The following is an 11,089-nucleotide window of genomic DNA, read 5'->3' as shown; positions in this document are numbered from 1 at the left end:
CCAACTTGCCTATGGATCAGATCCATGTATAAGAGTTAATTCTCCAACTTTCCACTGCCTCTGGGTGGGAGATTCAGAACCTCAACAGTGGGCTGTAATCATGTGGAAGAATGACAGTCTTTACTATTGGCCACCTGTGCATGGGATAATCACAATGTTACCTGTGTGCTGGGCCTTGTGGGGACACTCTGTCTACCATTCAAGGTATTTATATGGTATGCATGAGAGTCAAAATCTGCTCTGAGGCCTGCGTGCTGGCATGCACCCATGATTGTACCTGTGGCCCTAAGCTCATTCATGAGAGTCAACATCTCTTCAATTGATTTGGTCCAGATGAGCTGGGTTTAGAAATGAGTCATCATCCCAATTGTGGCTGGATGTTCACATATGACAGTCACAATTGCAACTGAACTGCATCCACCTATGAGGTTGAAGACCTCACCAGTGTGCTGTGTCCATGTGTGAATGCCTTTTAGTTCATGTGACATAAGTAATCTTTGGGAAATAAAAATGGCTTTACATGCAAGTTGTGTAAGAAAAATAGAAAGTGCTTTCAGTATAAGATTATAAAAAGGCATAAGAACGTTAATTTTGGGGCCTCGGTTAGAGATCTAAAGGGTTGTTTGAAGTTAGAATAAACCTGAAGGTTTAAGCAAGTTGTGGAAGGTTTTTAAAACTTTAATCTCATAAAAAATTCTGTGTGTGAACATATGGCTAAAGTTAAATAGATATTATTCAGTTTTCCCATAAATTGAACATTGGAATAAAAGCACAACAGGTTTTTCTTAGAGCACAGATTTGCCCTTTAACAAAAATTTTAAAGGGTTGTAAAAGATTTCTGAGAATCTTACCTTATAGTCAAACTAATTAAGATTTGATATGTTGTATATAAGATTTTATTAAGAACTTTGGCATCATTACTATACTAACACAAAGGTGAAATATTGGCTTCCACTCTTGAACAAGATTCCCATGTTATATTTAAAAAATGAAAGATTTTTGTTTGTCTTTTGAATAAAGTACAGGAAAAAGGACAAGAGACAGACTGTTTGGAAAGCTAAGTCTTTCCTCTATTAATAAGTAAAGGTTTTTGGCTTTTAAAAAAATTTTTAAAAGAAAAGTTACTGTTTTGGCTAAATGAATGACATAGCGTGACCTGAGATTTGATTTTATAATGTAAAATGTTTTAAACCTTTGTTATTTGAAAAACTTTCAAAAATTAAATTATAAATTTCATCTTTTCTGATCTAATTAATCTTTTAGATATTAGGTCACCTAAAGTCCAAAAATAATATATTCTATTTATTTGGTATAAAAGTTATACAGAATGTATTGTCAAATATGAAATGGTATTTGGCTTTCTTGGGGTTGTATTTGTATAAATATGTCATTGGTGACATTCCGAAATTATGGAAAACTCCTGTAAGTCTGACATAAATTAGTGTATAGTATGTTGTTAATAGTTATAATTGTTATGTAAAATTGTTTATTCCACAAGAGTAACCAATATTTCTAGTTAATTGTGGCTTTAATAATGGCTGTCCTAGGACTTTTTTTGTCACCCACAGACAATTGTTGTCTTGTTTTCATCCTTTTCAAAAGATAATTTATAGTCTGCTCTGGAACATTGATGGGTGCTTTCAAATGCAAATTTCTGATAACTTTGAAGACTGCAAAATTAGAACAGGAGAAAAACTTTCAAGACTCTCATGGAAAGCTGAAATATTAATAAATATCAAGCAGAACAAGAGTTCACTGCATGAACTGAACTAATAAAAGATGGAAGTAATATTTTTTGGCTTTTTGCTTAAAATGTTGTGGATCCTTTGTTTTTCAGAGTCAAGAGCACTTTTGAGTTATTTACAGCTTTTAACAATTGAGTAAAATATACTCCCGTAAATATAATTTGGAGCATTTTGTTTCTCTCTCCCTGATTTGTCCAGAATGTGCAAAGATATTGGTGAATATTCTTAATTTATGGCAATATAGTTATTTGCATAAGTACAATAAGCATGTTTTCATTTGCAACAGGACACAATGGGTGACACAGGTTATTTTACCAAGGCTTTGACTGGAATTATGGTCTTTGAGAAATCATACTTGATTTGTAGAGCCAGAAGAAGCCCTTTGGGAAAATTGGCCTTCTACGTTGTCTACACAGTCCCTGTGCAGGGTTCCTGACCTATGCAAGTAAGGAATGTCACCTTCTGACAGGCCCAAGAGTCCCAAGTTATCTTGAGACCTCAAAAAGATAGGAATTAACCCAATTCCTGTGCTCCTAGAAGATTAGACATTCTATGTCACAGGATAAGACAAGAGGTCACCACAAGGTACCATTCACAAAGACCTTGCTGATGAAAGACGATGCAGTACAAAAGACAGCAAAAACCCACCAAAAGAAAAATGGCAATGAAAGTGACCTCTGGTAGTCCTCACTGCTCATTATACACTAAATATAATGCATCAGTATGCTAAAAGACACTCCCAACAGCACCATGACACTTTACAAATGTCATGTTAGGAAGGTATCCTATATGGTCTAAAAAGGGAGGGCACCCTCTGTTCTGGAAATTGCCTATCCCTTCCCTGGAAAACTTACAAATAATCCATCCCTTGTTTAGTATGTAATCAAGAAATAACCACAAAAAGAGCCAACGAGCAGCCCTCAGGTCTTCTCGGTCTACGGAGTAGCCATTCTTTTGTTTATTTACTTCTCTAATAAACTTGTTTTCACTTAAAAAAAATAAGTCACATCAAATAGTTGATAGGTCTAAAGATATGTTACAATGCCATTTGTGGGCAAAGTGCAGGCAGGAGACTCACATCACCTTGGTGCTGGGCCCAGGAATATGTCACAATGCCTTCTGAGTACAGTTCAAAAATGAAAGTGTAACATCACCTTAGTTTGAGGCCCAGTGATATGACACAATCTCCCCTGTGGGCAAAAACTAGAAAGGAGAATCACATCAGTTAGTTGCTGAGTTCAGCAATACATCATAATGCCCCCTGTGAGCAGGGACCAGACAAAAAATGAGAGTCACATAACCTGGGTTATTGGCACAGAGATTTGTCACAATTCCTCCTGTTGGCAGGGCCTAGGCATGAGAGTTACATCACCTGGGTGTTGGACCCAGCAATATTTCATGATAATTTGTGGACAGGGCACAGGCAAGAGAGTCATGTAACCTGGGTACATACCCCAGAGATATGTCAAAATACCTTTTGTGGACAGTGCCAAGGCAGAAAAATAGAGTCACATCACCTAGGTGCTGGGTACAGCAACACATCACAATTCCATCTGTGGGCTAGACCATGGCAAGATTCATATCACTCAGATGCCAAATAGAGGAATATGTCAGCATCACTCCTGCAGGAAAGTCTGAGGAAAAGATGAACAATCTTACACGTGTCCCAATTCTAGGTATAAGAGTCAACACTTCCTGTATTTTGGGTCTAAGTAAATGAGTCACAATCTCAGTGGTGGGCTAAATTTGTACATGGCAGTATCAATTTGTTCTGTGAATTCCGTTTTCTTAGTGGAGTGATGGCCTCATAACTGTGCTGAATTTTGGTCTGAGAGTCACCAACCCCACTGTGGACTGGGTCTACCAATGAGAGACAATGTTCTAATTTTCAACTGCCTTTGGTTATGAGATTCAACACCTCAACAGTGGGCTGTATTCATGAGGAAAGATGGCAATTTTTAGTGTCAGTTGGGTGTGGATATCACTGTCAAAATCTCACCTGTATGCTGAACCCCATTAGGACATTCTCTATACTACCCAAGATCATTGTAGACTAGGAATGAGAGCCACACTTTGCCCTGAGACCTTTATGCTGCTCCTGAAGCCCAGGTAGAAAAGTTAATATTTCTCGAATTAACTGGGTCCAGACAGAAGAGTCCTCACTTGTCTAAGAGCTGGGTTTAGAAATGAGTCACCATCCCAACTTTGGACAGGTGTTTACATGACAGTCAGGAATCAAACTGTGGATTGCATCTGCATGTGAGACATAAGACCTCACCAATGGTCTGTATCCAGGTGTTAGGGTGACAATCCTAACAGGTGTCTGGGTGTGTATACAAGAAACACAATATCCCCTTTGTTTTGGGACATGTGGACACTCTCTGTACCACTCAAGAGCTTTATACCATATTCAAGCGTGTGGTAGTTCTCTACGACCTTCATACAAAGAGGAGACACAGGTATTTTACCAGTTTTTCTAAGCCTTGCTGTGAGAGACAGTATCTCTTCTATTGGCTTGTTTGAGGTATGAGAATCGTCATCACACCTGTGAGCTGGGCCAGGATATATGTAATAATTTCTCCCCTGAATAGGGAGTAAGCAGGGAAGTCACATTACCTGGGTTTGGGGCTGAAGATATATCACAATCTTCTCTGAGGGCAGGGACAAGGCAGGAGAGTCAAATCACCTGAGTTCTTGGCCAGGGATATGCTAGAATCCTCTCTTGAATGTTGGGAGCAGGCAGCAGAGTCACATCACCTGGGTCCTGGGCTCAGTGATATGTCACAATTGTTTCTGTGGGCAAACCGCAGTCAGAAGAGACACATCACTAGGTTGCTTAGTTCAGTAATATGCCACAATCTTCCTTGAGGGCAGGGTATAGGCAGAAAAGGATAGTCACATTTTTAAAGTCACATATCTTTTAAAATATTCATGAGGCCCCATTGTGCTGAGTCCGGGCAGAAGTTTTCCTACCCATAGCTATTTGTCACATAGGTATGTCACAATACCAATAATATGTGAAACCTGAGCAAGAGAGGATAGTCAAATCATCAAGGTGCTCAGTCCAGTGATATTTCACAATCTTTTATTTTTGCAGGGCTCAGGAAAAAGAGTAGAGTCGCATCACCTAGGTGATGAACAAAATGATACGTCATAATATTCCTATGGACAGAGCTTATGCAGGAAAGTCACATCACCCAGGTGTTTAACCTAGCTATATATTACAATACACATGCATGCAGTGCCCAGGCAAAAGAGGACAGTCATATCACTAGGTGCTGGGTCCAGCAATATTTCACAATATCCCTTCAGGGGAGGTCCCAGGCAGTAGATTCACATCACCAAGGTGAATGGCCCAGAGATATGTCCTAATGCCTCTTGTGGGTAGGGCTCAGGAAAAAGAGGAGAGTCACATAACCTAGTGACTGGACCCAGCTCTATGTCACAACCAACCCAGTGGAAAAGGCCTAGTCATGAGAAGAGAGTCACACCATGTAGGTGCTAAGCCAGGTGACATTTCACAATCCACACTGTGCACAAGTTGCAGAAAAAAACAGGAGCATCATATCACCTAGGTGATGAGCCTAATGATATATCATAGTAACTCCTGTAGAAAGAGACCAGGAAGAAGTATTACATCACCTGAGTTCTGGGCCTAACAATAAGTTACTCTCCCTATCTCCCACTCTCCTGAAGGCATGGCCCAGGCAGGAGATGAGAGTCACATCAACTGAGTGATGAGCACAGAAATATGTAACAATGTCCTTTGTAGATAGAACCCAGTCATAAAAGTTACATCACCTGGGTACACACATATTGGACCCTGCCATACGTCACAATGGCCAATGTTGTCTGGACACAGGCAGGAGAGTCACATAACCTGTCTACAGAGCACTTTGATAGGTCACAATGTTCTCTGTGGGTGATGTGACAGCAAAAGAATAAAGTCACATCACCTAGGTGCTGGGTCCAAGGATGTGTCATATTTTTATCTGTTGTCTGTTGTCTGACCCCAAGCAAGAGAGTCAAATTACTAAAGTCCCTGGCAGAGGCTTATGTCACAATCACACCTAGGAAGGTCCAGGGATGTGATTGACAATCTTGAACATGTCTAGGTTTTATTTATGAGAGTCAACACCTCCTGTATGTTGGTTCTAAAAACAGGAGTCGTACAATCTCAATAAGAGAGTGGATCCATACATGACAGCCTCGATCCCTCCTGCAAACTGTGTCCTCTTTGTGGAGTCAGAGCCTCACATGTGTGCTGAATGCCTGAGATTAACCAACCCACCTGTGGATTGGATCCATGGATGACAGTCAATTTTCCAACTTTCCACTGCCACAGGGTGTGAAATTAAGAACTTCGAAAAGGGCTGTGTTCATGTGGGAGGATGACAATTTTTACTATCAGCTGGGTGTGCACACAGGTGTTACAATCTCATCTGATTGCTGGGACCTGTTAGGACACTCTCTGTACCACACAAGGGTTTTATGTGGTATGCACGAGTGTCACAATCTGTTCTGAAACCTTCATACTAGTATGGATTCATGATTTTACCTGTGGCTTTAAGCCCAGGTATGAGGGTCAACATCTCTTCTATTGGTGGGTTGCAGATAGAAAAGTCTTTACTTACCTATGATTAGGGTTTAGAAATGAATCACTATCTTAACAGGTGCTGAATGTTCTGTCACAATTGCAACTGTAGATTGCGTCTGCATTTGGGATTCAGGACCTCCTCAGTGGGCTCAGTCTATGTGTGAGGGTGATGATATTAATGACTGCCACAGTGTAAATATGTAAAACACAACCTCAATTGTGTGCTGTCCTCTGTGGTGACACTCTCAGTACCAGCTGAGTGCCTTACAGCACATGCAATAGAGTGATAAACCTCCATGATCTTTGTACAAAGAGGAGACCAAGGACCTTACCCATTTTTCTAAGCCTACGTACAAAAGACAGTATTTCTCCTATTGGCAGTTTGAGAAATGAGGGTCATCATCACATCTGTTACCTGAGTAAAGACATATGTCACAATTCCACCTGTGGCTAGGAAGTGTGCAGGAGAGTCACATCATGTGGGTTTGGATCTAGAGATATTTCTTAACATTCCCTAAGGACAGAGACCAAGCAGAAGAGTCACATCACCTGGGTGCTGCTCCTAGCAATATGTCACAATTTCTCCTATGGGTAGGGTGCAAGCAGAAGAAAGTCGCATCTCCTAGGTAATGTATGCAGAGTTAGATCACAAGGCTTTCTGTGAGTAGGGTTTAGGCAAGAGCCTCCCATATCCTAGGTGTTGGGCCTAGCAATATGTCACAATACTCAAAATATGAGAGGCCCAGGTAGAAGAGAAGACTCACATTACCTAGGTGGTGGGTCTAGGGCTTTATACAGTTTGAATGACAGTCACAATCCAGTCTGAGACTTTCTTGCTGGTTGAACCTACGATTGTATCTGTGTCCCTAAACTTATGTAGGAGAATTAACATCTCTCCAATGTTCTGGGTCCAGATAGGAGAGCCCTCATCTTCTTATGAGCTGCATTTAAAGATGTTTCACTATCTCAGATCTGGTCAGATGCTCACATATGACAGTCACAAATCCAACTGTGAACTGCATCCATGTGTAAGATTCACAAGTGAGGTCTGTCCATCTGTGAGGGTTACAATTTTAACAGTTGATGGGTTGTGCATATGTGCAAGTCAACTTCACCTGTAGGCTGGGCTCTGTGGTGACACGTTGTGTACAATTCAATGGCTTTATACAATATGTGAGGGTGTGGTAATCCTCTCTGACCTGCATAAAAATAGGGGACCCAGAATCACACCCATTTTCCTAAGCCTAGCTATGGGAGACAGTATCTCAACTATTGGCTGGTTCAAGATATGAAAGTCATATCTTGACTCACTCTTGTGAGCCAGGAGAGTATATATGTAACAAATCCACGTGTGCATAGGTATTGAACAAGAGAGTCACATCACCTGGGTGCCGGGCCAGAGATTTGTACAATATTCCCTGAGGGAAATGTCCTGGCAGAAGAGTAACATCACCTGGGTGCTGAGCCCAGTGATATGTGATAATTCTCCCTGCAGGCAAGGTTCAGGCAAAAGAGACACATCATCTGGTTTCTAGGCCCAGCAACATGTCACTATCTTCCCTGTAAGCAGAGTGAAGGTGGAAGAGGACAGTCACATCTTTCAGTTAATGGATACAGAGATTTGTCACAAGGCCTTCTGTGAGCAGGGTCCATGCACGTGCCCCGCATCCGCTATGTGTTGAGCCCAGTGATATTAAAACAATACCCAAATACGCAGGGCTCAGACAAAATAGGAGTGTTACCTCACCTGGGTTCTGGGTCCAGTGATTTGTTACAATCCCATTTTTTGGCAGGGCCCAGGCAGAAGAGAAGAGGCACATCACCTAGGGGATGAATGAAAAAATATGTCATAATACCCCTGTGGACAGAGCCCATGCAAGAGAGTTGCATCAACTCGGTGATAAGCCCAGACATATGTCACAATACACAATGTAGGCAGGGCACAAGCATAAGAGGAAAGTCATATTATCTGGGTGCTGGGGATAGTGATACATCAAAATCTCTTCTTGGGTAGAGTCTAAGCAGTGGAGGAGAGTCACATCACCTATGTGCTGGGCCCAGCAATGTGTCACAATACCCCTGAGGAAAGAGCCCAGGCAATATTTTCACATCACCTGGGTGCTGGGCCAGGGAGATGTCACAGTCTTTTCTGAAAGCAAGGACCAAGCAGGAGAATCACATCACCTGCATGCTCGGCCAGTGATATGTTACAATTCCCTTCTAAAAGCAGGGCATGGTCAGTATAGTCACATCAACCAGTTTCTGGAACCAGCAATATGTCAGAATGCTCCTTGGTAAGCTAGGTCCAGACTAGAGAGACATATCACTTGGTTGCTAAACCCAGTGTTATGTCACAGTCTTCCCTGAAGGCAAGACACAAGCAGAAGAAAGACACATCCACTAAGTGATAGATGTAGAGAAATATCAAAAAGCCCCCTGTAGTCAGGGCTGAGGAAAAAGTCTCTCATCCACTAAGTGTTGGACTTAGCAATACATCATAATACTGAAAATATGCAAAGCCCAGGTAAAAGAGGACAGTCACATCACTTAAGTGCTGGATCCAGTGATAAGTCACTATTCTTTTTTGCAGGGCCCAGGCAGAAAAAGTGAATCATATCACCTAGGTGACTAACAAAATCATATGTAATAATCTCCCTGTGGGCAGGGCCCATACAGGAGAATCACTTTACCTAGACATTGCACTCAGCCATATGTCAATACAGCAGTGTATGTACAGCCCAGGCAAGGGAGGAGAGTCACAGAACCTAGGTGCTGGGCCCCAGTGATACATCACAATTTCTTATTGGGCAGAGCCCAAGCAGTAGAGAAGAGTCACATCACCTCATTGCTGGGTCTGAAAATATATAACACTACCCCTTGAGGAGCGGGATCAGGTAGAATCACATCACCTAGTTGATGGGCTCACAGGTATGTCACAATATCCCCAGGTGAGTAGGGCTCAGGAAGAAAAGGAAAGTTGCATAAAGTAGGGCCAAGGCCTAGCCATATTTTACAGTCACCCCAGTGGGGAGCACCCAGGCATCAGAGGAGAGTCACATTATGTAAGAGCTGGGTCAAGCAATATGTAGCAAACTCCACTGTGGACAAGTCTGAAAAAAAGAAGGGTCATTTCAACTAGGTGATCACCTCAGAAATATGTCAAAATAATTCCTGTTGGCAAAGATCAGTCAGAAGAATTACATCATGTGTGCTGGGCTTAGTGATAAATCACTCTCCATTCTGTGGGCATGGCCCAGGGGAAAAAAAAAAAAAAAAGTCCCATTACCTAGGTGCTGGGACCAGACTTATGTCACAATCTTCTATATGGAGAAGGCCCAGGTAAAAGAGAAGACTCACATCAAGTAGTTGATAGGTCCAGAGGTATGTCACAATGCCACTTGTGAACAGGGTCCAGGCAGAAGACTCACATCACCTTGGTGCTGGGATCAGCAATATGTCACAATGCCTTTTGGAACAGGACCAAGGCAAAAGAGTAGTATTACCTTGGTTTAGGGCCCAATTATATGTCACAATGTCCCTTGTGGGCAAAACATAGAAAGAAAAAGAGTCACATCAGCTAGCTGCTGGGCCTAGCAATCTGTTTCAATGCCCCTTGTAAGCAGGAACCAGACAGGAAAAGAGAGTCACATCACCTGTGTGATGGGCACAGAGATATGTCACAATGCACTTTTTAGGCAGGGCCTAGGCAAGAGAGTTACATCACCTGGGTGTTAGATCCAGCAATATGTCATAATGGCCCATGTGGGCAAGGCACAGGCAAAAGAGTCACATAACCAGAGTATTACGTGCAGTCATGTTGTCAGAGTGCTCCCTGTGGGCAGCACAAAGGCAGGAGAATGGATTCACAGCATCTAAATTCTGGGTTCAGCGATGTGTCACAATCCAATCTGTGGACTGAGCCCAGGCAGGAGAGTGGAATCACTCAGGTGCTGGACAGAAGTGTATGTCACAATCACAGCTGCAGGAAGGTCCATGAATGAGATTAACCATCCTGCACATGTCCAGGTTCCAGGTATGAGAATCAACACCTCCTTTATTTTGGGTCTATGTTCAGGAGTCACAATTTTAACCATGGGCTTGATCTGTGCGTGACAGCCTCAATTCATCCTGTAGACTGAGTCTCCTTAGTGGAGCGTCTCAGCTCTCAGGTGTGCTGAATCTTGGTCTGAGAGTCACCAACTCATCTGTGAACTGGATTCAAGGATGAGAATAAATTTTCCAACTTTTGGAACTGTTTTCAGTTTGGAAATTTAGAATCTCAACAGTGGGCTGTGTTCATGTGGAAAGATGGCAATCATTACTGTCAGCTGGGTGTGCATATGAGTTTTACAATCTCACCTGTGTGCTGAGGTCCATTAGGACAGTCTCTGTACCACTTGAGGGCTTTATACTGTATGCATGAGTCACCATCTGGCCTGAGACCTTCTTGCCGTTATGAACTCATGATTGCACCTGTATCCTTAAGCCCAGGTATGAGAGTCAACATGTCTCCAATTGGTTGAGTCTAGATAGGAGATTTCTTACTGCCTATGAGCTTAGCTTAGAAATGTTTCACCATTTCAACTCTGGCTGGATGTTCACATATGACAGTCACAATTTAAACTGTGGATGGTATCCACTTGTAAAATTAAAGACCTTACTAGTAGAACCCTCTCCATGTGGGAAAGTAACAATCCTAAGGGTTGCTGTGGGGTGCATATGAGAAACACAACCTCACCTGTGTGCT

General features: G+C 42.2%; 1 long non-coding RNA gene across 1 annotated transcript; it reads right to left on the bottom strand.

The window, feature by feature from the left end:
- Positions 1-884: 884 nt before the first annotated feature.
- On the bottom strand, positions 885-9,880 carry LOC129020627 (uncharacterized). The gene is made up of 4 exons (XR_008495867.2): positions 9,700-9,880; positions 8,090-8,165; positions 4,362-4,538; positions 885-3,379 (listed from the first exon to the last, which is right to left on the bottom strand). It is a non-coding gene; the product is annotated as an uncharacterized LOC129020627 (long non-coding RNA).
- Positions 9,881-11,089: the final 1,209 nt, after the last annotated feature.

This window comes from Pongo pygmaeus, chromosome 20 (genome assembly GCF_028885625.2).
Source record: "Pongo pygmaeus isolate AG05252 chromosome 20, NHGRI_mPonPyg2-v2.0_pri, whole genome shotgun sequence".
Lineage (NCBI taxonomy): Eukaryota > Metazoa > Chordata > Mammalia > Primates > Hominidae > Pongo > Pongo pygmaeus.
Note: the sequence above shows the minus strand (reverse complement) of the source record. Positions and strands in the feature narration are given on the sequence as shown.